Genomic DNA, 25580 nt, shown 5'->3' on the forward strand with positions numbered 1-25580 from the left:
AATGTGTCCGTCAATCTTACAGCAGTATTATTTGTTATATTTAAAGCAAATTTACCATGTCAGAATGAGAATTTACTATATTTATTAAATTAGCCTAAATGATCGATAAAACTCGATTTAGGAAAATCACAGCTTTTTTACCGTCGACATAGTCATTTTACATAAAAATTAATCCATATGGTTAAAAAACCCGGCACTCTTACAAAACGTCACGAAAATTACAGAAGCCCGTAAAACTGATTGAAATACGGTTAAAATTCCCTGCTTACATTATTATAACATCACAGGTACCTGTAAATTCGAATGTTAGGCAGCTTGCATCTTAGTGAGCCAAATGCAAGACCGAAATTGGTATATGAATAGAGGTACCAAGAGAATAGGTTATTTTATTAGACCAAACGTTCCTGCAAAAAAATTCACAAAAAGAAACTCATTAATAGAAATGTTGGCTGCTCTGCATTAACGTGGAAATCTATAGATAATGATGCTTTTAATTCGAAAGTAATTATTAATAGTATTGGACCACACCAAGTATAAGAAGTTTACCATTTTTGACGAAAATCAGGACAAAATCGTGCTGCAGTCACTGAGGATACTGGCACATTACTTCAAAGAAGATTTGTCGACCTTTTGTTATCAATTTGAAGTAAGTACAGTCTGTAAATATATAATTTTTCTTTTTTTTTAAGAACATCAAACCTGAAAGTCAAGAAATATGAAATCGCATAAGTTTTGGAATTATATTAAAATTTGTATTAATATGGATGTTAACGTTGTCTTGTTTAAATTCATTTAGTATATGTACCATTAAAAATAAAATTAGTGAAATTAAGCTTTTAAACATTACTTTAACGAAACCTGTAGTTCAAAAAGCAAACACAATAAGAGGCCCCTATTTTGTTTTTCCTGCAAGTAAGCATGTTAAATGTTTATAGCTTAATAAGTCCTAATATTTTAAGGTTAACTCCATTAAGCTTATCTTTTATCCTTTGTTTCACTACAAAATAATTTTGTTATGTTAAGATATGTTTAAATAAATGTATAAGGAAATACATTTTCATTTTTTCATAAAAGCTTCTAGTTTGGGATACTCCCGCAATTTTTACACGAATTTTATTTAAGAAATATTACAGGAAAAATATTTTATATCTAAATATAAAACAAAAACATAGAAAACATACCAGCATTTTTAAACCAAACATATTATATTAAATTTACAGGGTCTCTGAAAAATGCTTAACCATTTTTACATGATTTTAATGGATATAATCGTTGAATTTGCATTAAAACCATTGGAAAAGTACAAGAAAACAGTAAAATCTTTAGTAATATTGCTTAAAGATTTCTATAATTATTGCTTACATTTTACAGAAGACCGCAGTAAAATTACAAGAAAAAAATTTACATTTTTACGAATATTTTAAATTTACAGTACTAAAATATGTTTACCACTTCTTTTGCTGGCAACATAATATGACCTACTAAATTTGCTGTAAAATTACCACATTTTGATTTTCAGTGCATTTAAAATAAGAAAGTTAGGATCGTTCCCGGTTAAACCGGAAATGACAGAACTAAATACGTCAGCCAATTCCAATTTCAAAGCTACACCCTTTTACTAAATTTAATTTTTTTAACTTAAAAATTTAAAAAGTTATAGGGGCGAACCACTATTCTAAGACATCCGGTATATCTCCTAGGAATGTTTTATTTTTATTTACTAACGTTTTAGTGATTTGTTCATGTCAAACTTTACTAAGAGCTTTATTATTATCTATAATGCACACGTGTAGCTTCTGAATCATGTCTACAAATTTCTACATCTTTTTTCTTAAAAACCCGTTATGGACCATTTTTAATAGACTTTTCAATGTGTGCCTATTAAGCTAATTATACAATGCTCAAAGCACTGCTAAGCATTTTTTTTTTCAAAAAAGTTTATAATGATTGATGATACAAATTAAATATTGGCGCATATAGTACAAATTAAATATTGGCGCGGCTTTCAAATCGAAATAAATATTATAAAATAAATACAATGTAAATTCATGTTTCTAGTAGTTTTAAGTAGTTGCGTTTAGTAAGTAGGTATATATAAGTCAGTTAACTATTTTTGAGCATCAAGTGTCTTAATTTACACCTAAACAATTAGTTAAAAGCGCCACAATAGCCAACCATTAATTTGATAATATTTGTATTGTGCTGAATAAGTTTAACATGAAAGATCTGATCCTCTTTTATTAATTTAAGAATTTGCGCAAATGATTCGGACCTGCAGTTTTTCCTTTTGCTTTTTAGAGGGTTCCATGCAAATACACATTATTGTTTGTAAGATCCAGACATGATTACCAATCATTATAACTTCTGATGTAATATTATTGCCTAGTTACAAAACGCAGCGTACATTTGGGAGTAACATAGACGTTTATATACTAGCAAACCTGATCAGCAAGATTGTAAGTATTAACATTGATAACATAAACATAAAGTTTCTGTTCTTACGAATTAAGGTTTATTTGTATAAACGCACTTTTAGATCAAGTTGTACCGCACGTGTTTATAAATTATAATTACTCTGTTATTACGGGCGATATAAACGTTGATAAGACCAAAATCCTGTTTGGAGTACAAGTAAATTATATGCACAACAATTAACAATTAACTGTTTGTCCATCGGTATCTTTAAATTTATTTTTTTTAGCAAATCGGATAAACTTTTTAAATCCCAAAAGTCTTGAACATGTATTTCCTTAACACTATAAGGACCGCTCGTCTTATTTCGGTTTTTACTCGACCTTGCAATACTAACAATTATACGACTAAAGAACCATTATAAAAATTCCTACCAAAATGTTTTACTCTACTTTATTATACCAGACTAACTATACTACATCTCGCGTTCATTTTTCAACAGTTTGTTTAAACCTCAGTTTTTATCGAAATCTCTTTGCAAAGTAAAGAGCTTGTCTGTCCCTTTGTGGCGGCAATCAGTCGTGTCAAGCTGTCCTCATTTTATTTAAATGAGACTCTATGCAATTTTGGTCCTGCGGACTTTTTATTTTTACTCCTTAGGGAAAGAGAAATCCTTTTAAAGCGTTTTAATATCGTCGATTCAGCGAAAACACTATTAACAGAAACCTTTTTTTTAATATTTACATAAGCTCTATTGACAGCTGTAAACGCGAGAATATTTTTTAAAGAATTCCCTCCGAAAAAGTGCCAACAGAACCAACTACTTTTATTTAATGTTACTTTGGGGAGTTATTTGACTTTAATTTATCACTTATCAAATAAATGAGACTTTTTACGCTGAATTAAATAGGACACTTTTCATACATAAATTAGATGGTGAAAGTTCAATTATTTAATGTAAAATGCAAGCTTATTTCGCTCGAAAGCAGTAACCACGGGTCAGAAAATCAAGGCAACCCTTTCCAGCGAAATCCTGGGTCATTTTGAAAACTACGGCTATTCTACAGAAATCCTGCTGGATAGCAGAAACACTTCTTACTGCCATTGTGATGTTAATCTGGCTGTTACGTCGCTTTGTCCGCGCTGAAATGGCTGCCATCTTATTAGACAAATCCCTTTTGGGTAGTTAAAATGTTAAGGGCTAAATATATCTTGCAAGTGAGTTGGAACGAACGTTAAATTTTCATATATTTATTATTCGGACACGGTTTATACCAGTTTATGGACAACACAATTGGTCTCTTCGGAATTAAATTATTTTTAAACAGTAATTTTTTAATATTGGATAGTCTTTAAATAGTCTAATATATTTTGGAAATTTTAATACTTAGATGGCTTTGAGGCAAATTATTATCCTCTTAATTTAAATAATATTTAATTTTAAGTTAATTGTAATGATTTGCTGGATGTGTTGTATAAGGTTAGAAAGTTTATGTAAGAAAACTATAAATCAGTTATGATATTGGAAGTGATGGTAAAGTAATATGTCGTAGCAATAAAGTAAATTTTAAAAAGTCATTATTTTAACTTATTTTGATTAGATATTATTCAAAAAAACTGTAATAAAATTATAGTTTTCACTGTATAAGATAAAAACTAAAAAAATGTAACATATTACTTTATTTACAAGTTTAAGTTTTATGAATCAGCAATAGTACATAAAATATATTTTTTAATATAAAAATTATTAACAAAAACCAAATTATATAAACAGAATAATAGAAATAGAAGGCAGCTTTTAATAAAAACAAAATATTTTAAAACTACAGACTAACGTTTTTATTTTACTTCATACAGTTCAAACGAAGTAAGATTTTAAAAATATAATAACTTACCTCCCTTTATTAAAACAAAAGATTGAAACATTATTCATTTTTACTTGCAGACTTAAAAAACTATCAATTTTTCCTGCTATAATTCAAGTATTTTTCGAGTAAAATGTATGTAATAGAAATTTAACAGTAAATATTCTTCTCTAAGAAATATTATACAGCCATTTATTTGGCTCAAACTTGCATAATTACACTTGACAATCTTAAAAACCGACAACTAAATCCAATTTTTAAATCAACACAAGCATAACTTAAATGGATACATATAACTTGTCATGCTATTCATTTAAATTATGCATTTAACTTAAGTGAATTATCAAAAGAAATAAGTTATCACAAAGCTTCTTTAATTGATGAAAAAATTGCTTAAAATAACAGTTTCAATGGAAGATTTAGACAACCAATAAAAAGTAGAAATAACATTAATTATATGAGTTTTTTTAAATAAAATATTATCTTTCCCTTTAAAATAATTACTTGCACATAACATTTATTCTAAATATATTTTTTTACTTGTTTTTGATGGTTGATGATTAGTATTTTTATACATAAACTAGTCAATGCAGTTGCTGTTCTGCAGTTTGACAAACTTTCATTATTAAGATTTTTTTAATCTAAAAACTTTTTTAATAACCAACATTCTATAACATCCCTGGTGGGTGATAACGGAGAATAATTAAATAACTCTACGCCTACAAATGCTGCAAGGCACCTCATACTGTTGTCTTAACTCAAATAAACCAATTTGCTTAACTTTGTCGTTGATAACTACGTGTTAGCGTCATTATACTATGTTCTATATATTAAGGCAAATGTACGGAATTTCAAATCATGATTATTAATTTATCGTAACGCACTCAAATTGAATTAAGTATGTACGATTTTGGCTGCTCTCATTCCGCTTAGAACCCTTGAATTGTATTTGAGGAGAAAAATATTTAAATAATTAAAATTGGAATTTACGCATTGAAAGTTATTACTAAAATTACACTTCTCCTTCTATCATCTCCAAAATAATTTAAACTTACAATAAATTTAACTTAGGGCTATTAAGGTTTATTTGAAGTGAATGCCGATACTGTTTTATAAACATTCCACTAAAATTAACCCACATTATGGTTTATCGGCCATGATGCTCTCAAATATCGCCCGAGCCCGCGATAGTTTGTCAAGAGAAAGAAAAATAACGTAAAAATAAGTTTTAAGCCTTGAAACCTAATTAACTGGAGTAATAACGAGTGACACGCTTATTAAAGTGTCCCCATCAGCGAAGACTCTGAAGTATGTTTACTTAATAGACAAGCCATCGAAATCTTTTTACGATGGTATCGATTCCGGCCGCCATGAAGGTTGTTAAAACCAGTAAGTACTTGGCAAATTTTCAATAGCGTGCTCACAGCTAATAACAACCGATAGAAATCGATAAAAATTGCTTTCTCGGTTTTAAGAATAAAATGGCTTTCACGTGAAATATTTTAAATGGATTTGTATGGAAAATGGCAATATTGTTCTAGAATAACCATTTTAAAAAGTATATCTTTTAGTGGATTACAGTTGTTTAATGTATGATTAATATTTTATTTTTAAAAATTATAAAAATTATTCGAAGTTTTTTAAAGTAACTTTTCATGTGAGTTTTTTGAAATTATTATCAGCTTTATCGATTTAGATATTAAGTCATTAATATGGTCTTTTTGAATTTTACATCCCAATTTTATTAACCAGATTTCTAATAAATTTATAACTTTTGTATTTTTTATATTATCTCACTTGAGACAAAGTTGATATAAGTTTCGAAAAACTGAAATTTTGTAAATTAAATTTAAATTTTAATATGTTTGCAGCATAACAAATTTCTTTAAAAAATCTTGCTTGGTTTTTAAAATTTTTGTTAATAAAAACAATTTATTTTTAACATTAACGAGATGCGGTTTTCGCGAAAGTGTGCTACTTTTTTGAGATACATAGTATTTTTGAAAATGTTGCATTTTTGCACTTCCCCTATATCTCCGTTATCCTTTAACGTATTGCTAAGTGAACTAATATTCTTATAGACATTTTTTTCTTAAAATACAGTGGTGTAAATAATTTTTGTTAAATATTTGCTCTTTTTGAGTTGCAAGCCAAACTTATGTTCTTATAAATAGAATACCTTATTTATATTAAGACTGCAAATTATGTCTTTTTTTTACCGTCTTAAAAATATATAATAATACAGACTTGATTCCATAACACATAAATAAATAACAATTTTCTAAAATTAATGCATAATTTGAGAGTATGTCATGGCTATTGTGTATGAAAAGAAATAAAAATAAATGTTTAATATTAGTATCTTATCAGTTTTTTCATCAACTTTTGGTCTTTTTTCAAGAATTTGCTTTGGTATTTTTTATTTACTTCACATTTATCAAGTTCTTCAAATAATGACAGCATATGAAAATCACACAAAATATGATACGCTAGTAGATTTAATACACGTTATTGAAAATTTGAAGAAATCTTTGAAATTATATATTGTTATATCCCACAGATTTAATAAATATTTTGTAAAGAGTGTGGAGGATATTATAAATAATATACCACAAAGCGGAAACAGATTAAATAATGTTTTATGTCCCCCCCGTGTTTAACATTTTTTCTAAATTCAAACCTGTCACTATGTTAAAAACGAAAAAAACTTGAAAAATGTTAGTGGTGGTGAATCTGGTATAACAAAACATGTCCTCTGTGATGTCTCTCTTGTGGTTGGTAATAGATTGTTAGATATTATTAATACTTCTTTGTCTAACGGTGTTTTCCCAGATGATTGGAAACTGTCTACTGTTATTGCTGTTCCCAAAGAACGAAACACAAATTTGCATAATTAATTTAGACCCATTAAAACGGTACCTGTCTATGAAAAGCTCCTTGAGAATTGTGTTAAGGAACAACTTGTTGAGTTTTGTGATAAAGGCAAAATAATTGTTCCTGGACAGTCGGGATTTCGTGAGCATCATTCTTGTGAATCAGTTGTCGTTAATATTTTTGATGATTTTCTCAAAGCTATCGACTGTGATAATGTTGTTTTAGCGGTATTTTAAGAGAGCCTTCGAAACGATAGATAGACAAATTTTAATTACCAAACTACGGCAATTAGGAATAAGGGATAATGCTTTGAGTTGGTTTAAGTCGTATGTTTTAACAGAGTCCAACGTGTAATGTTTAAAAATAGTATATCATAGTGGGTTTCTGTTAATTATGGTGTGCCTCAGGGAACTGTCTTAGGACCATTGTTATTTCTACTGTACATTAATGATATGGTAAAAGTTTTTGAAAAGAACTTTTATGTCCCTGAAAACATTGTATAATAACCGCCATATGTTAAATGTAAAGTTAAGAAAACAATTATGTGAATCCCTTGTACTGTCTCATTTTAATTATGCTGACGTAGTTTATGGGTTTTGTCTAGATTTGGAAAGTTGGGTAAGAATTCAAAGGGTCCAAAATGCTTGCGTTCGATTTGTTTATGGTCTCCGAAAATTTGACCATGTATCTTATTTATATAGAGATATTAGATGGCTTAAAATGGATATGCGCAGGATATTACATTTTGCAGTGTTTTTATTGAAAATAATTAATGACACATCTTCCCCTGTCTCCCTTAAAGAAAGACTAATTTTTCGGGACACTGTTCATGGTTTAAATATAAGGTTTTCTAAAAGAATTACGGTTCCACTTCATCATAGTGCCATGTTTCAGAGGTCATATTCTTATAATGCAGCAAATATTTTTAATAAAGTACCAACAAACCTAATTAATTTATCAATTCAATCTTTTAAAATAAAATTCAAGGAACATCTATTTAATTTGCAAACCAATGGAGATTTTTTTTAGTGGCTTTTGTTATTTGTGCAATTTTTCTGGTAAATTTAATGTTTGTTATGCAAGTTTCTTCTAGTTTCTTCTAATTGTAATATTTAATTAATAATTTATTGTAATTTACTAATTAATTTGCCTAAGATAATTTTTTTTTTACTACCTAATTTATTTACTGATGGTAAAGTATAGCTTCTGGTTCAGTAGAGTAGCTCTTTAAAGCTAGACTGCGCCAGTGGTTTATGCTACTTTTTTTTTAATAATGTTTTTTTTTCAGCTTTTTAATAATGTTTTTTTTTTTCTCAGCTATGTTTATGTAATTTTAAAAATAAAAGGCATATTTATTTATTTATTTATTTATTTAAAAGTGCAGGGTGGTATTATTTGCAGATGATACAATGGTGTATATTATAGGCAAAAACTTACAGCAAATGCAAATCGACTTAAATAATGAATTGAATAGTTTATTTGTTTGGCTTTGCACTAACAAATTGTGTTTAAATACAGCTAAATCGAAGTTTTGCATATTTGACAAAAAGTCACGACTTAATCAAATAGACATGGATAGTGTGAGCATTACTGTAAATGAATATAGCATTCTTTACGAGAGTGAAATTAAGTATTGGGGTACTATTCTAGATGTCAATTTAAACTTTTGTGCATATGCAGACTACGTCATGCGAAAATTCTCCAAAAAGTTGGATTTACCACCAGAGTGGGAAGAAACCTCTCCATGAACCCAAAGTTGCTTTTGTTTAATAGCATTGCACTTCCGCATTTGCAGTATTGCTCCACGTTGTTGTTTAATCTGCCACAATATAAAATACACCAGTTGGAAGTAATACAGAATAGAGCTATGAGACTGATTTTAAAATGTGATAGATATACACCAATTAAATGTATGTTAAGTGTCCTAAATAGTATGATGTTTGTGACTGAACGTATAAAGTTTAATGTCTATTTGTTTGTATTTAAATTGAAACATCGTTTGTTACCCAGCTATATCTGTGATAAGTTAAAATCGTTTGAGGATGTACACACATACAATACTAGACATCGTCAAGATTTCGCCTGAGTGAATAGGTGTAACACTGTTCAGTTACTTAATTCGATTTTATTTAGAGGCTCAATAGAATTTAATAAATTGCCTGTGATAATTTAGACCTGTGATAATTTAAACCAGTTTAGGAGGCTATTGAGAAAACATTTTTAAATAGGGATAGCTAAGAGTATTTATTTTTTTTTTATTCTTGTGTTGTACATTATATTCTTTTTATGAAGTTTTATTATACCACTTGTGTTGTCCTAGGTTAGGTTTTATTTATACCAATAATTGTTGTATATGTTTTCTTTTATTATGCTTGTCCCCACTCTATTATACCTAATGTAGCCCTGTACGTAATGAACTTTTATTGGTTAATTATTATTATTGTAGTTTATTTTCTTTGTAGACTTTAGTACTGATTTTATATTATAATTATAATTATTGTAATGTATGCAGCTATTATGCTAAATAATCTTCTTTATTTACTATTTATTTATATATTTCTAAAGCCAGAGTGATTATGGCTATGAGAATCTCTTCTATTAGTATAAGCCTGTACTTAATAAACAACTAGAAAGAAAGCGACTTATTACCTAGTTAAATGAATACTTTATTCAAGTGCGGGCATTTTGAATTGCCCTAGTATGAAGAAACTGGATTACAAAAAATCAGCATTTAATTTAAGTCATAACTCTAGGCTCTTAAGGGCATTTTTTTATAATAATCTTTATGAAAGACAGATAGGTACCAACCGATGTGTTAGAAGGCCTCCACGACCTCCAAAATTACTCAATTCTAGATTTGTTTTATAAGGCTTTATACGAAATTCAGTATTTAAACCACGATACAAAGGTAAAGTGTGTGTATAATAAAATATGCATAAAATGTGCCAATTTTGCGTTAGAGATAGTAACCGTCACCGTTTCAAACATCTCCTTTATTAGTTAGTTTTTTTTTCTTTAATAAAGTTATTTTTGTGTGTTAGTTATATTGTTACTTTATGCTATAAATCTGTTCCTGGAAAATTTTTCCTAAGATAAAGCAGTTTTCCACTAGTCTCAATTTAGAAGTAGGAAGGAAGGAACTAGGAAAAATGAAAAAGGCAACAAGAGTTTTTTCAACATCATTAAAGAGAGAAGAATAAGATACATTGGCCATAACACAAAAATAGAAAAATACGAATTACTGAGGCTGATAATTTAATTAATTCTTATTACGCCCAGTCGTAAGGAAAGGGCGTAATAAGAAGAAGAAGAAGGTTCCAATGAGTTAAATTAAACAAAAAAATATTGAAAAAACTATGCCGGAATACTACAATTAATAGTAGTAAAACTATGAAGAATTTTAGTTATTTATTTTATTAAGGTTACATAAAACATTTACAGGGTATAAGATGAAATGTACATATTACTTTATACTAATACATCATATAAATAAGTATATTATTTTACTTATATATAAATTAAATAAAGCCACATATATATAAAAAGAAATATATGTATAATTATTAACAGTTGCAGAGATTAGATTAATTGTTTAATAAAAAGAAACTTGCAGACGATTAATTAATTCGACTAATAATATTTTGATTGCTAGGTGACTAAAAATTCAAGATTTAATCAAAATAAACAAAATTTAATAATAAAATGCCCCTGATATATCTTCATGTTCATTGTATTAAGCTAAAGATTCTATATGCTCTAGAGATTATATTCTTGAAATAGTAAAATATGTTAAGCTTAGAGTATAAATAATCGCCCAAGTCCTTTACTAATTTAATCTTCTTTAATGCGTTATTACTAACAAAGTTGTTAACAGCATGGTTTAAGAAAATAAAAAATTAATTACCTAAGTTAACTCATCATATGCCCTATTAAAAAGTTGCAAATAGGTAAATTTTGGAAATTGTGATAATTAAGCCTAGTAAGGGTGATGAGCTCTAAAAATATAAAAAACATTGATATTTTTAAATTGTTTCCATCTTTATATAATTTTTTTGATCTGTTTTATTATATCTTTTTTTTTTAATATTTTCCTTTTTTTCTGTATAACCTTTTCCTTCTTTTTAGAGTGCAGATCATTTCCGGATGCTGAACTGTTTACACTATATTTAACTTTCAATTTTTACCCTTGTATTAAAACTTTATTCCGGGCATACTAAACCTGTATATATTAACCAGAAGCAGTAATAAAATATTTACTAACCTCGCCTCCAGAAAGAAAAGCTCACACAGAAAATAAATATTTTCATGTGGCAGCGTCTTTTTTGACACAAAACCGCCTATAAAATCCAACACTTTATTGCATATCGAAAGCTCAGCGAAAATTCTCAGCGGAAAATTTACTCTTGCCTTATACCGTTTGGAAACGTGTTATAGGCCTCGATGTTTGGACAAGTCTTGGTATTTCGCTGATGCTGTAATAATGGAATTTAGGTGTGAGGATTGCAAAATTTTAATGACTAAATGATATTTAGGGTCTCTAAAAATTTATCCTAAAACAAAAACACCTTTTCGTAATTTCTATACTGTAGCAACTCACTTGAACACAGTAAATTGCCCAGAAAAGGGGCCTTTAAGGTCAAGAGCTTAGGGATAACGATGTCAAGGGGTCTCGTAATCCCTTAAAAAGTCTCTTGCCTTCAGAATAGCTCCTTGTTGAAGCTTAAATTACTTTTATAGTATTTTTTAGCGCTAAAATAAACTACCGAAGTTAATCTTAAAACATCCATAAAAGTTTATTGAGATAATACTTTTTACAAAAAAAAACTACATTAGCACATGTTAGATCATACAGCTATTCCCCGAAAATATTTCTGTTAAAATTTCAACGAATAATAGAGCCCCAAAGCTCGAAAATTGGGACATTGAGAACATTCCGCAGGAAGTTTTGCAGTCCTGCAGGTTTCATAAAGACTTTAATGTTGCAGTTTGCTCCACTACGGATTTTTAACTCTATATTTAAGTCCTTAAATTATATCCAATGTCTGTTAGGGTTTTTCGGGGATATATGATGGTAACTTAATATACATCTATGAAAAAAACTTATAAAGTTGTCATAGTTTTTTTAGCATTACCTGTTAAATTTGATATTTAAAATTGAATTTCTAAATAAGGCGCTTCGCACGCTGCTAAGATATTCCATCAATTCTAAAAACCATCGAAAGCTTAGCTTAAATAATTTACTGGAAAAACAACGATCAGATCGGTGAAAATTCTTGTACGTCTCTAAGGCAATTTTCTCTGACTGCTGTTTTATTCAGGTCGGTTCTTCCATTCTTTCTTACCTGGCTCAAAAAGTACGTTTTTTAAACATTTATAAATTGAATTTTAAAATTGCATTATGTGCGTTTTTTTCGTAATAAAAGTAGTCGTGGATATTTTCTTAATCCCATAACCAACCAATAATTAAAAAATTTAAAAGAAACTTTACTTTGTTATACAAGCCGATACAAAATAGGAATTCTATAAAAACAATTTGTTATCTAGAAATATTACTTTAAGAGAAGGTTAAGATCATTGATATGCAAAATAACTACAAAAAACAGATTGATTTTAGAAATGAATAACATAAAAAAACACAAAATCAGCGTTAACAAAATGAAAGAGACTGATAACTAAATAGAGGTACAAAATATTCAAATCTAATCATGTATTTAAACTCAAAAATTATTATATATTACTTGGTAACATTATTATTTAATACCATCATAGAGAAATGTATTTTATTTATCTTAAAATCTTAATTAGACACATTAATTAGAAAAAGTTATGTTATATATTTTGGTTTACAAGATTTGGACATCTGAGCATATTCAGAACTGTCACATGAGGTATTACTTGGTTAATTCTATAAACTTATATGGGGGTTGTTTTTATATTATCTGAAAAGTAACTTGTAAAAAAAATCTATTTTATACAAGCTGATGCGGAATGGAAATTCTATAAGAAAAATTTGTTTTATAGAATTTCCGTTTTATAGATTACTATATTATGCGTTATAAAGACGCAGAGATAAGAGAAAATGTACAAATTTAATATTTGATTAAATATATGAGATACACAATCAAATTCTCTTGTTACGTCAAAGGATAATACTACAACAACTAAGCGCGGAAAGTTTTGATGAGAGCAATTCTAGATATAAAACCTTTTGAAAATTTAAATGTTTAGAAATTTTAAATATGAGTAAAATTATTTATATCCACATCTGGTAAATATCTTTGCTGACTGCACATGGAGCTTCTGGTCACTAGGGCGCGCCCTATCTTTTAAAAACTCATATGTTTCTTTTGTTCTTAATTCTTGTTGACATAACAATTATCCTAGTGTGGTAATTATGTGATTTTAATGTTTGTGTAGACCCTGTTTAGTCACTTTCTCATGCATCTTAATGTAAGTTTTTTTGTCTTCAACGTCCAGTTGTTTATTTGTTAGTTAATTAAGCCTTTTTATCATTATTGTGGATGCCCTTTTTATTTATTGTTAGTAATTTTAACCTTTGACCTTGCCAGAAGCACTGTGGCTTTTTATGTGTTGTGATGAAAACCCTCAATGTATGTAAGTTATTTTTAATACCTTTTTAGTTCAACACTTTTAATCTTTAGCTTATAAGTTTCCTCGGTTCTTTATAGATCCCTGATGATGGACATCTTATATGTCCGATTACATGTACGATAGATCTTTTTCAAATAAATTTAGTGGAGGATGACCGAAACTATTTTAGTTACCCTTTGAAATAAAATTTTGTTTAAAAGGCAATTTGGTTTATGCAAGGTGTTAATGAATTGTATTAGCACAACGGATACTATTTGTGAACTGTGTAGAATCTATCTACATAGTTAATTGCAAAAAATATCCCGCCGTATTTTTAGATCTAGCCAAGGTATTCGACACACTACTCCACGACCTACTTCTTCAGGTGCTGGAATCCTATGGTGAAAGGGGTGCTGGTTTGGATGTATTTGGCGACTACCTTAAGGACAGAGTTCAGTCATTAAAAATTGGTCAGACCATAAGTCAAGAATTAGTAATTAGAATAGGAATTCCCTAGGGTACTGTACCTAATCTTATTCTAAATAAACAAATAAATTAGGCCTTTATTTTATACTCGGTGAAGGGCAGCGAATGCTAGTAACTTAGCCGAGTATACATAAAATTACAATAATATTATAACTACTTTCAAAAAAGCAAATAAAACATACAGAAAAATATTTAACTAACTTAATATAACAAAAGTTTAGACTTTAAAAAAAGGAAAAAAAACTCACCTAGCGCATGACCGACTTGACTTAATAATACAAATAATTAAAAAAATAAATGATATTCTACAATTAATAGCAATATAATTTAAAAAAAAAGAAGAACTATCCAAAAACAAATAAATTGATGAGATGAAATTAAAATTTAAGTTGTTTCTAAGTTGAACACAGTCATTAAGTGTTACGCACTATTTTATTATTGACTTACAACCAATATTGTTTTTAATCTGTTGAAGCTTTGAAAAGACTTGTTAACATAGTCACTAATATTATATGCATTTATTAGCTGTGATGCACAGAAAGAAAATAACCTTTGAAAAATTACAGTGCTGTGACTGGGTATACATATTTTAAAATCGTGCGTGTTATTCGGTTATGTCTAGAGATTCCTGTTTTAAGTTTATTACGTAAGTAGGCTGGATAATTGTTTCTTAAAAGTTTAAATAAGAAACAACATTATTGAAGTTTTTCTTAATTTTGCACATTGAGCCAGTTTAATTCTTTCAGCTTGCAAGTTACATGATCTCATCTTTTTAACCCATAAACAAAGCGAATGCATAAATTTTGTATTTTTTGCAGTTTGTAAATTATGGTGAAGAGTTTCGAAGATCTTGCTGAAATCTAACAAAACTAAAGCAATTGTCTTTCTCTTATCGCAAGCATCAATAATATCCAAAGTCCAAGACTCCAAGAAGAGCTGAGGCAGTACTAAAATCGCGACGAAATCCTGACTACGATTTCAAGAGCAAATTATTTTTATCAATGTATTCAATCACCTACTTGTATATAATCTTTTCAAAAATCTTATTGTACAGTAGGCTGATTGGTCGTAAATTAAAACATCATTCGAGTTAGAGATCTCAGGCAGTGGAAATACTATTGCTTTTTCTATAAAGACGGAAATTCACCTTTCTCGATGCAAGTATAAAAAATGTGAGTTAACATAGGTATAACACTAGGACAGCACATTTTAACCATCTCTAATGACAGACTATCAATGTCACTGGCATTCGATTTTATTTTCGAAATAGCTTCAGATACGCCACCAGTCCTAAATCGAACCTTTGATCCGTGACTTTGCCACCCAGATATTCCCGAATGGTCTCCGCTGTAACTGGTGTAGACACCTGACGCACCGATTCAACAAAAAACTGGTTAATTGCTTCCGGATTTTTAAAAATAATCCAGTAGGTTTGAAGTAGAATTGCTCTTTGCTTTACTATAAATATTAATGTTGTCTAAACTATTCCAGAGCACTTTCCTATTCCTGTTTCTGTGCAAAAAGCTAATATAGGCCTTCTTTTCTTTCTCACTGCAGATGTAGACATGTTACGAACATTTTTATAAGCTTCCCAATCACCAGGCTGTTTAGTTTTTTTATATTTTGAAAGCAGTGAATTTCTGTATTTTTTCATTCCTTTTAAAGTGTCTGTAAACCAATCCTCTTTATAGCATACATTAATTTTCTTCTGACTAATAATGCAACAAAAAAATGGAACTGTTGTATCATATGCTGATGACACAGGGATTTTTTTCTAAGGAGATACTTAGGACTAAGGGATGATGTCATTGATGGGATTTGCAAAATCAAACATTGGCTAGACTCTTTCAAATTCTTTAGTCGCCGGACAATATTCCTCACTCTCAATATGTATTGCAGCGATTGGAGAAGTTTTTGTGAATATTTTATAAAAATAACTATTTTTTTAAAAAGAATTATCAATATACAGGTCTATGAGGAGGAGATCTATGTGCAGAAGGCCTAGCATGCAATAAAAAATTATAGGCAAAATAATAAGTTTAAGAGAGAATAAAAGGCTTTTTACCGATTTCCTGATTTCCTTGCTCTTACATCTTTGTTAATATATTAATTTCCTTACACCTACGTTTGCCAGGCTTGTATATTTGTTGTTACGCCTGTATATTTATATCTTTGGGCTTTAATTAAATTTATTACAATTTTTTTTTACATTTTCTAGTTGTAAAAATTCAAAAATAGAATAGAATTTTATTTGTATAAGTCCCGAAAGGAAATTTAACAAAATCCTTTTATTTATAATTTTTTTAAGAAAATAGACTGAAATGTCTACTTAATTAAACATAGAGCTTCTGTATAAAGTTAAACAGTCCTAACTACTTTGGTTATTGAGTTATAAAGAGTTTATATTTTTTTAATATATAGTAAGTTATTGTTAATATATAAACTAGATTTCTAGGTAAACTCATTACAGAACCTCTATATATTCTTATTAGCATGGTTTTTCAGTTAAATTTTACCCTTTCATTAAAAAACAAAAAAAGTTTTCTACAAAATTACATATTATTTAATAATTTTTTCCAGTCAAATCAAAGATAAATAATTGCATACTACTCAAGTTTTACATAAAATAATTACTTATAACGAAGACAAAATTAAAACTGCAATTACGCGAAACTATACCTCAAATTAAAACCGCGAAAAACAATTAATTCAAACTTAGTTTAAAATCCGCTAGTTGAATTAAATATACTTCAAACACATCCAACTGATTACAAAAATATAACGTTAGTTCGTGTTCGTTCTCCGAATTAGAGGCCCCAGTTATAATTAGAGTCATTATTTCGGCGTGTTCGAATAATAAAGCCTTTTGTTGCTCCAAAGGTAACAATCGAATTATATGCGGTATCAAATTACATTAAAACGCTCCAAAACTGGCACCAACAAAATGAGATTAACGTAAAACACCGACTCGAAAATGAGGTGGAATTCTCGTAGCGTTGCTATGAACAGCAAATGTAATTTTTTGGTTAATTTTTATGTATTTTTTATGATATTTTGTGTTTGAAAATTGCTGTGATTTGAAAAATTCATTTTATTTTTCTAATTATTTATGCAGACAAGATTGGTACAAAAGTGCTCAAATTATAGTAGAGGTTAGACAATTACAATGAGATATCCCAAAACGTGTAACCTCAAATACCACATATAACACTCTAATTAATAATTATCAAAAACACTTTTGTTCTATAAAAAACAAGCTATTTACAAATTAAATCTAAAATATACCTGCACAACTCAAATTTAAGCTAAGCTATTTTGGTAAATCATTGTGATTTACGATACATTCAGCTACATTTTGAGTAATTGTATTTTGTAGGCGTGATAATGTCCATACTATCAATTATTCAAATATGTATTGTAGATATATTAAAAGCACGATAATTTAGATAATGAAAGTGGTAAAATAAGCACTGTTTTTTTAAAAACTTTAATCTATATTGCCTAAACATGTATATTAAGTATAGAGTTATTCCGTTATAACTTTGAGTTTAAAAAGTGTAGCTTAAGGTAAGGTAAAGAGTTTTTTGTAATTAACATTACTTAAGTCAAAAATTGTTTAAAAATTAATACGTTAATATTATTTTATATTATAAACATTTCTTTTTAAACAAAACATTTTTTAATTTAAATAAAAAACCTTAATTAATATAATTTTTCACACATTTGTAAAATAGATAATTATTCTTAACTCAATTTCACACAACTGATTAATTTTTAAATTTATTTTCATTAAGCCAATATTTATATATTTCAGTATATATAATATTAATTACAGAGAAAGTTTTTTGCAAAACAGACTGATCAATGACAACAGCAATATGTTGGTTCTTTTTTTACGTGAAATTAAAAATAAAAACACTAAAATATAGTTTTAGCATCAAACTGGTGAACTTTTTGGCTGCTCTTGCAAATTTAAATTTACTTGCTTTTTTTCTGGAGAGATTGAAATAAACGTATTAAATTTATTTACAAACATGATGCTTTTTATAAGGATACTTGGTACAACGATATTTAAATCCATTTTAAATTATTTATTGAAATTATAAATAATTGTTAATAGCTATTAGTATTTATATTCTTTAAGTTGATTTATGTTACTCGCACATTTGCAGTGAAAAGAAAAATTATTATGCATAACTTAATTGGATGCTATTTATTTTAAATCAATTTTAATTTTTAAATAGCTTTAAATGCTGTAAAAAATTAATATTACTGTAAATGATACAATGAGTTTGTTATTAACAACAAATATTAACCAAATATAAAAACTTCTTCACATTACAGTTATAAATTTATTAGTTATACATTATACAGTTACAAAAAAATATACACCAAAAAAATTGTTTTATAGCTCCCACTTGCCCATCTTAATTTTTTTCTTTATTACAATTATGATTTTTCATATCCAGTTAGTTTAATATAGAGCCACTATGAAATAAATTATCCAGTTGATTTACGATTGAAAAAATTACATTTAGCCAAAAAATTTTTTTTACTAATTTTTTAGTTAGCTACATTTTTATGTCTTTCTTAATCCTTAAGAAGCTTATAATTACAATATAATTACCTTAAACAAATAAGGCCCTTTATACTCTATATTTGATAAGATTTTTCATTAAGAATTTCAAAGGATCAATTGTGTTAATATTTTGATTCCAACAGCCTGCTTATTAAGGATACGTTTAGTTTTAGGAAGGTAAGATTTAATTTAAGGGCATTAAAAAGTATGTGAAGGGATAGTAGAGGGACTGAAGAAGGGTGATTTTGTGGGAGCAACCGTTCGTGACCTCTCCAAGGCTTTTCCCTTTATTTCTCATAGTATCCTAATTTCTAAGCTAGCCTTTTATGGAGTTTCCTAGTCAAGTTTTAAGTTGACAAATAGCTATTTAGCTTAATGGAAGAGTGTCTAGAGAAAAGGTCACGAAAAACAGTAAGGCTTCATAGGGCCCTTACTGTTTTTCATCTATGCAAAAGATTTAACATAGTCAGTTTAAAATTTAAGACTTACTCTCTATGCACATCGGTTTTCTTCGCGTAGGAGACTGATTTCTTGCAAATCAGCTAAATTTCAACTTTTTTAAAGAACTATGACTACGACCATGGAAAACAAAGGATAACAATCTTAAAGTAAAATTTTTAAGGTCACCCTTGATTCAGTGTAAGCCTTGAAAGTCACTGGAGCGACATAGCTAAGATAATGTCTAGTTGGAGTCTTTGTCTTAAAAAGCCTTTTCAGGATTATAGACACATCCGTCTACCTTGCAGTTGTTCATTCGATGGACATCTTTTGGCCTATTTATATGGAGGCATTCTATTCATGCAGCAAGAATATTCAACTTGCACACTCCTATGCAAGTTAGTACTCTTAGAATCCTCACTTTTCCTTGCCATTACATATACATCTCTCTATTATATGCTCATTAAAATGCCCTGTAGTATGGTGTGGTGGGTGACACTTACTGCTATGAAACAAGAAGTCAAAAGGATTTTAGAGATTTTACGTATTTTCTTAAATAAAATGCCACTGAACATAAAGAATTTGCTAATAGAATTAAAAACAAATTTCTTTAAAAGTTTTTTAATAAAAAAAGCATTTTACAGTATTGAGAAATTTTTAAACATTAATGCTTTTAATATAAGAGAAATGTTGTTTGTCTCATGAAATGAATCTGATTTTATCTGTGATGGATGACTATATATAGACAACATAGTATACATGTCTTAATTATTAGGACATCTGAGCTCCCACTAAGGCTGTTATAGTAAAAAAATTGAGCTTCGATTTTGTACTAAATTATATAAATATCCAAGATGAACTGCTAAAAGACGGCTTTAATGTTTAGCTGAATATCTGGTCACTCGATTAATGCTGGTAATAAAAAAGCAGGCTTCCTTGCCAGACTGAAATTTGGGAAACTGCTATTAGATCTTAAAGTTATGATCGGTATAGCCAAATATGTAGCTATCCTGTTAATAACGAGATAACGAGTCTACTTAATTTCATAGACAGAAGCACCTGGCATAAAATAGGCAAATTACACATAGCTCAGTTATATACTTTACCAGAAAATTGCTACGCCTAAATAGTCATAATATTCAGCAAGTAACAGAGAGAGAGCTACTCAGATGACTGAAGAGAAACTACTCAATTTATGACATTTAAATTTTTGCTATGCAAACTCTATAACGAGTAGCATATTCATCAATTTAAGAGCAGTCAACAATAATTTCAAATGTAATAAATAAAATCAGAAATAAATAAAATTTGTTTTTACTTATAATGGTTTTTATGTTAGAGATAAAACCAAGCAAAATTATTAAAAACCAAATAAAATAACAAATATATGGTTATTTAAAAATGATATCTAAATTAGCTAAAAACAAAAGCAAAATATATATTAATACATATTCTAACTAATAAAATCTTCTTCTTTCATAAAATTTCTTAACCAAAAAATACCCAAAAATAAGCAGAAATTAATTCAAAAAAGTTTGGCAGTTAGGAAATATAGGTCTAACCTGCTAGCGTATTTCAAGTGGTAACAAAATATAATTAGCTTAATACCAGGCAGCTCTAAACTAGAGCTCTGTTTTGTCGGAGCGACACGTCTGAAATAATAGAAAGAGCTTTAATACTGGCGAGGTTCCTAAGTAATTGTTTAGCAAGCTAATTTTGACTTTGCTCTTAAGATGAAACGTTATGAGTTAGTAGAGTTCAGTTAATTTAATGCCGCAGAATTATGCATAAAGTTTGATTTTCTTGTTACGGACGCACCGCGACCTGCTACAAATCTTATTTATTAATTATTAAAGTATAATAAGCTATTTATTATTACAATTATCGTTTCTAGTAAAATTCTCAGGTGAAAGTTACAATATAAAGACTTATAAGATAGTTCAGTATATTATTGGATAGTTTTTACTGCAAAAGTTAATCAGTAAACCAAGCTCTTATATACTAAAATATAACAATGTCACAGTTATTAAACTTATTTAACCTCTATCTATTAATATCTCATTGTAATATATACCAAAATAAAATCGATAGAGCCTAAAATAATAAGTAGTATAGCATAGAGGAAATTCTACAAATTATCTACCCTAATTAATAAATTATCAATTAGACTTAATTCGTATAAACTAATAAAAAAATTGGCCGAGACAGGATTCACTCCCAAATAAAAAATTATTTCCTAAACTAAATATATCAAAAATAAATTCTCTACAAATTTTAAGGCATGCAAGTCACCTGTCAATTCCACAGATGTTAACATGCTAGGTCTAACTACCAGTAGAGCAATTTATAAAGAGATGTCATGGTCTAGCCACAATAATTTAAAAAAGACTAAGAGACTAGTCTATTGACTCTAAGAATGTTAAAACTGGTAAAAGAAAAATAACAAATATAAGATGTGAACAACAATTACAGAAAATTAAATTAGAATAAATTAAGCTTTAAGGTAATATCAATATGGTTTTTATTACTAATCAAACTGGCTAATAAACCTGCCAAGTGAATTACTTATTAAAAAAAAATATAAGTTTAGGTTAAGAGTTTCAAACTTATTTTATAATTAAGAATTAACGAAATATAATATAAAATAAATAACTTAAGACATCATCAGACTAGATCAATAGTTTCTAAATAGTAAATTAGCGTGTCATTTTGTTATCAATAACAAAATATTAGATTATATAATGATCAAATATGTAGTATCTAGAAACCTCTACCCTTATCTCTATATAACTTTAATTTTTATTCTTTAAAAAACTATTATTTAATATATCAGTATGCTGACGCAACTCAAACTTACTATTCTTTTTTTTTTGCTCTAGTCGAGCGAAACATGTAACCTTTGTAATTTTATTAAATGTATTTGTGATGCTGTAGATTTTGTGTTTTTACCTTTTATAAAACTGTATGACTAGCATCTTTGGAATAATGGATGAATTTTTCGAGTTACTATTCTTTTTATAAAGATTATAAAGATTATAAAGCTCTCAAGTAAGCCGCATAATTTAGTTTTAAATAATATTTGGCCCAGCAAGAAATTATATTATGTATAGCGCAAATTTCCAAATGTACATTAATAACGTAAAGCTCACATTAATTTCCTAAATAATGTGAGTCTCGTAATTACCTCAGGTCTAAGATTTGCTTTTCATGTAAATAAGTTGACCCAAACTTTATACAGTAAACTAAAAAATCTATATTGAATTAAAAATCTTCTAAGTATTTATATAAAATCAGGATTATGTTATTCTAAATAAACATAAAGAAACCTCACAAAAAATACAGAAAGTCTGTATTCATTTTACTTTCAATTTAAGAAAGCTTTATTCTGTTAGACAGGGTTTAGAACTGTTAAAATTGTCATTGAACATGAGCCACTATATTTTTAGTATAGAGTTAGTTAACAAGTTAATGGATTTAATAAATTAAATTCGCTCTAGATTTATGTTTTTTTAGTTTTTATGATTTTCTAGATTTATGATTTATTTGTTTTCCATTCATTACATCTTTTTCATGACATTTCTCGGTTAATTCGCAGTTCTTCTAATGCTTTAATTTTTAGAAAACAGATCAAATGCTGGGTGTTTATTGTTTACAAAATAACTCTTGCGAAAAGTAATTTTTTTCTATTTTTATGTATATGTTTGATTAATATTTGTTTATCTTAAAATACTTTATACTTGCAATTTTTTTTATTATTTATTGTGTTCTGGAATAAATAGTGTTAACGCACAACCATGAAGATATAATAAGAAAATGTAATAGTGGACTGTATTTTAGTAAATGATATGGTTCAAAGGAATTGTACGTTACATACACACTTGGTTTTAAATGTTTGAAGTAAAGGGCACTTACCAATGGTCTTCTGTCTTCACTGTAGATAGGGACGTCCCTTTATATAACTACCAACTTCATAAGCCTTGCTCTCACAACCAAATACTAATTAAAAAGGTCCTTATTTTAGGTTTCGTAAAATTGTTAGATCCGGCACTCACGTCGTTCTTAACCCGATTGCTAGTCAATTGTCTCTGCTTTTACCTTGCTGGTAAAAGTGCCCAGAATATACCAAATATGTGTAGTACATGCGCGATTAATAGATTTTAACAATTATGATTTAGCGGTGCGCTAACATTATCGGCCGCCAAAACACACAGTGTTTTCAGTGGGAAAAAATATACTCTCGAACAGAAAAATAAACAACAAACACCAGCATATTGTATACCCATGTAAAACTAAAAATATAAAAATAAAATTCTGAAATTACCTATTGAAAATTCCCTATTAAATTCCCAAATTCAATAGGTAAGACTTATAGACTAATTAAATTGTTAATTTTCAGGAAGAGGACACAGTTTAATAACTGGTCTCTTAAAATTACCCACTGAAGTTTTAACCGTTGCAACGCGAATTTGTCCGTCTTCACCGGGATGTTCAATAACGCGACCGAGAGGCCATTTTAGTGGCGATTTTAAATCGCTCTGAATCAAAACTAAAGCATTAAGTTTTATTGGAGTAGATGGATTTGACCACTTGTGGCGCTGTTGCAGGGTGTTTAAGTATTCGAAAGAAAATCTCTTCCAAAAATCAGCGTGTAATTTTTGTATAAGTTGCCATCTAGACAGTCTATTTATATTCAAATGACTTAAATCGGGGTCTGGGATTCCAGAGTTTAGAGGCTCGAGTGTTAGAAAATGAAAAGGTGTTAAGGGTAAGAGATCATTAGGATCTGTAGATTGTGCCGTAAGAGGACGTGAATTTAAAATGGCCTCGATTTGACAAATTAAAGTTGACATTTCTTCAATAGTCAGTTTTTGGTCTCCAACCACTCTTAAAAAATGGGATTTAAAACTCTTAACTCCCGATTCTGCCAACGCGTTGAAATGAGGTGAAAGAGGAGGCCCAAGGTGCCAATGAATTAAAAGTTTCTCTGAAGCTTCCTTGGAAAATTCTACAAGTTGATTTTTAAAACCTATAAAATTACTGCCCTGATCGCTCCAGCAATCAGTTACAGTGCCAGGTCGTGAAATAAATCGGCGAAAAGCCGATACAAATCCTTCTGTAGATAAGGTCGTTGAAAGTTCCAGGTGAATAATTTTGTATATTGTGCAAACAAAAACGCAAACATATGACTTAAAAACCTTTGCACCGCGGTAACGATAGGGAGTTACATAAAACGGACCACAAAAGTCGATTGCTATGTGAGAAAATGGCTTTAACTGATTGATTCGATGAAATGGTAAATTTCCCATTGGAGGGGGCTGATATGGTTTTGGTTTTGTTTTAAAGTAAAGTAAACACTTTGATAATAATTTTTGTATGACATGTTTAGCAGAAATGATCCAGAATTGTTGTAGTAATAAATGGTGGAGGGTTTTTAGGCCTGGATGCAAATGTTGGTTATGGGTATACTCAATAACTAGGTTAGTAAAGGGATGAACTTTTGGTAATAGGAGAGGATGCTTGGCAGAGTAGGGTAAGTCTGAATTTTGAAGACGTCCACCCACACGCAGCATTCCTTCCTTGTCAATAAATGGTGAAAGTTTTTGATAAGGTTTTGGAATAGGAACATCTTTATTTAGTTTAGAAATAAGATCAGGGAATGACGAAGTTTGGACATGTTTAATTAAGACAGAGTAAGACTTCCACATTTCATCTGGACTCGGATTTTTATACAATTTTGTAGTATTTTTCTTAAAATTCGTTTTTACTCTGAGACAATATGACAAAATGCGTTGAATTTTAGGTAATGACGAGAACTTATTGATAAGAAGATCCAAAGTATGATTCTCAACAGTCGTAGTAAAAACCTTGCGTTTTTCCTCCATATTTACAGCGCTAAAATCCTTTTTTGGAAGATCCCTTACACTATCGGGCCAACTACTTTTTGGATGCCAAAGAAAAGCAGGGCCCTTCCACCACAAATCATGATAGATCAATTTAGAAGCTGTTAAGCCTCTGGAAGCACAGTCAGCTGAATTAATAGCTGATGGAATATAATACCAAGATGAAGAGGGGATTATTTTTTGTATATGATTTACTCTGTTTCCCACAAAGGTCTGCCATCTCTCTGGAGGAGAGTTTAACCAGGCAAGAACTATTTGGGAGTCAGTATAGGCATAAATATTATTGATGGTAATATGAGTAGAAGAGGTGTGTATGACAAAACTCACCAGATTGCTTAAAAGAACCGCGCCTAGTAATTCTAATCGAGCTAGAGTTTGACGATTTGAAATTGGTGCTACTCGAGACCTTGCGCAAACCAAAGATACAGAAATTTG

General features: G+C 29.0%; 1 protein-coding gene across 3 annotated transcripts in view; it reads right to left on the reverse strand.

Annotated features, from left to right (window-relative positions):
* LOC126739495 (discoidin domain-containing receptor 2-like) overlaps positions 1-25580 on the reverse strand; it is a 93755-nt gene that overhangs the window by 62519 nt on the left and 5656 nt on the right. The window contains exon 1 of one of the 3 annotated variants that reach the window (XM_050445198.1): positions 23158-23578. The exons of the other annotated variants lie outside the window; for them this stretch is intronic. The gene's annotated coding sequence lies outside the window, so the exon portion shown is untranslated. Of the gene's footprint in view, positions 1-23157; positions 23579-25580 lie in introns of those variants that run through there. 3 annotated transcript variants of the gene reach the window in all.

This window comes from Anthonomus grandis, chromosome 8, assembly GCF_022605725.1.
Source record: "Anthonomus grandis grandis chromosome 8, icAntGran1.3, whole genome shotgun sequence".
In the NCBI taxonomy this organism is placed as follows: domain Eukaryota; kingdom Metazoa; phylum Arthropoda; class Insecta; order Coleoptera; family Curculionidae; genus Anthonomus; species Anthonomus grandis.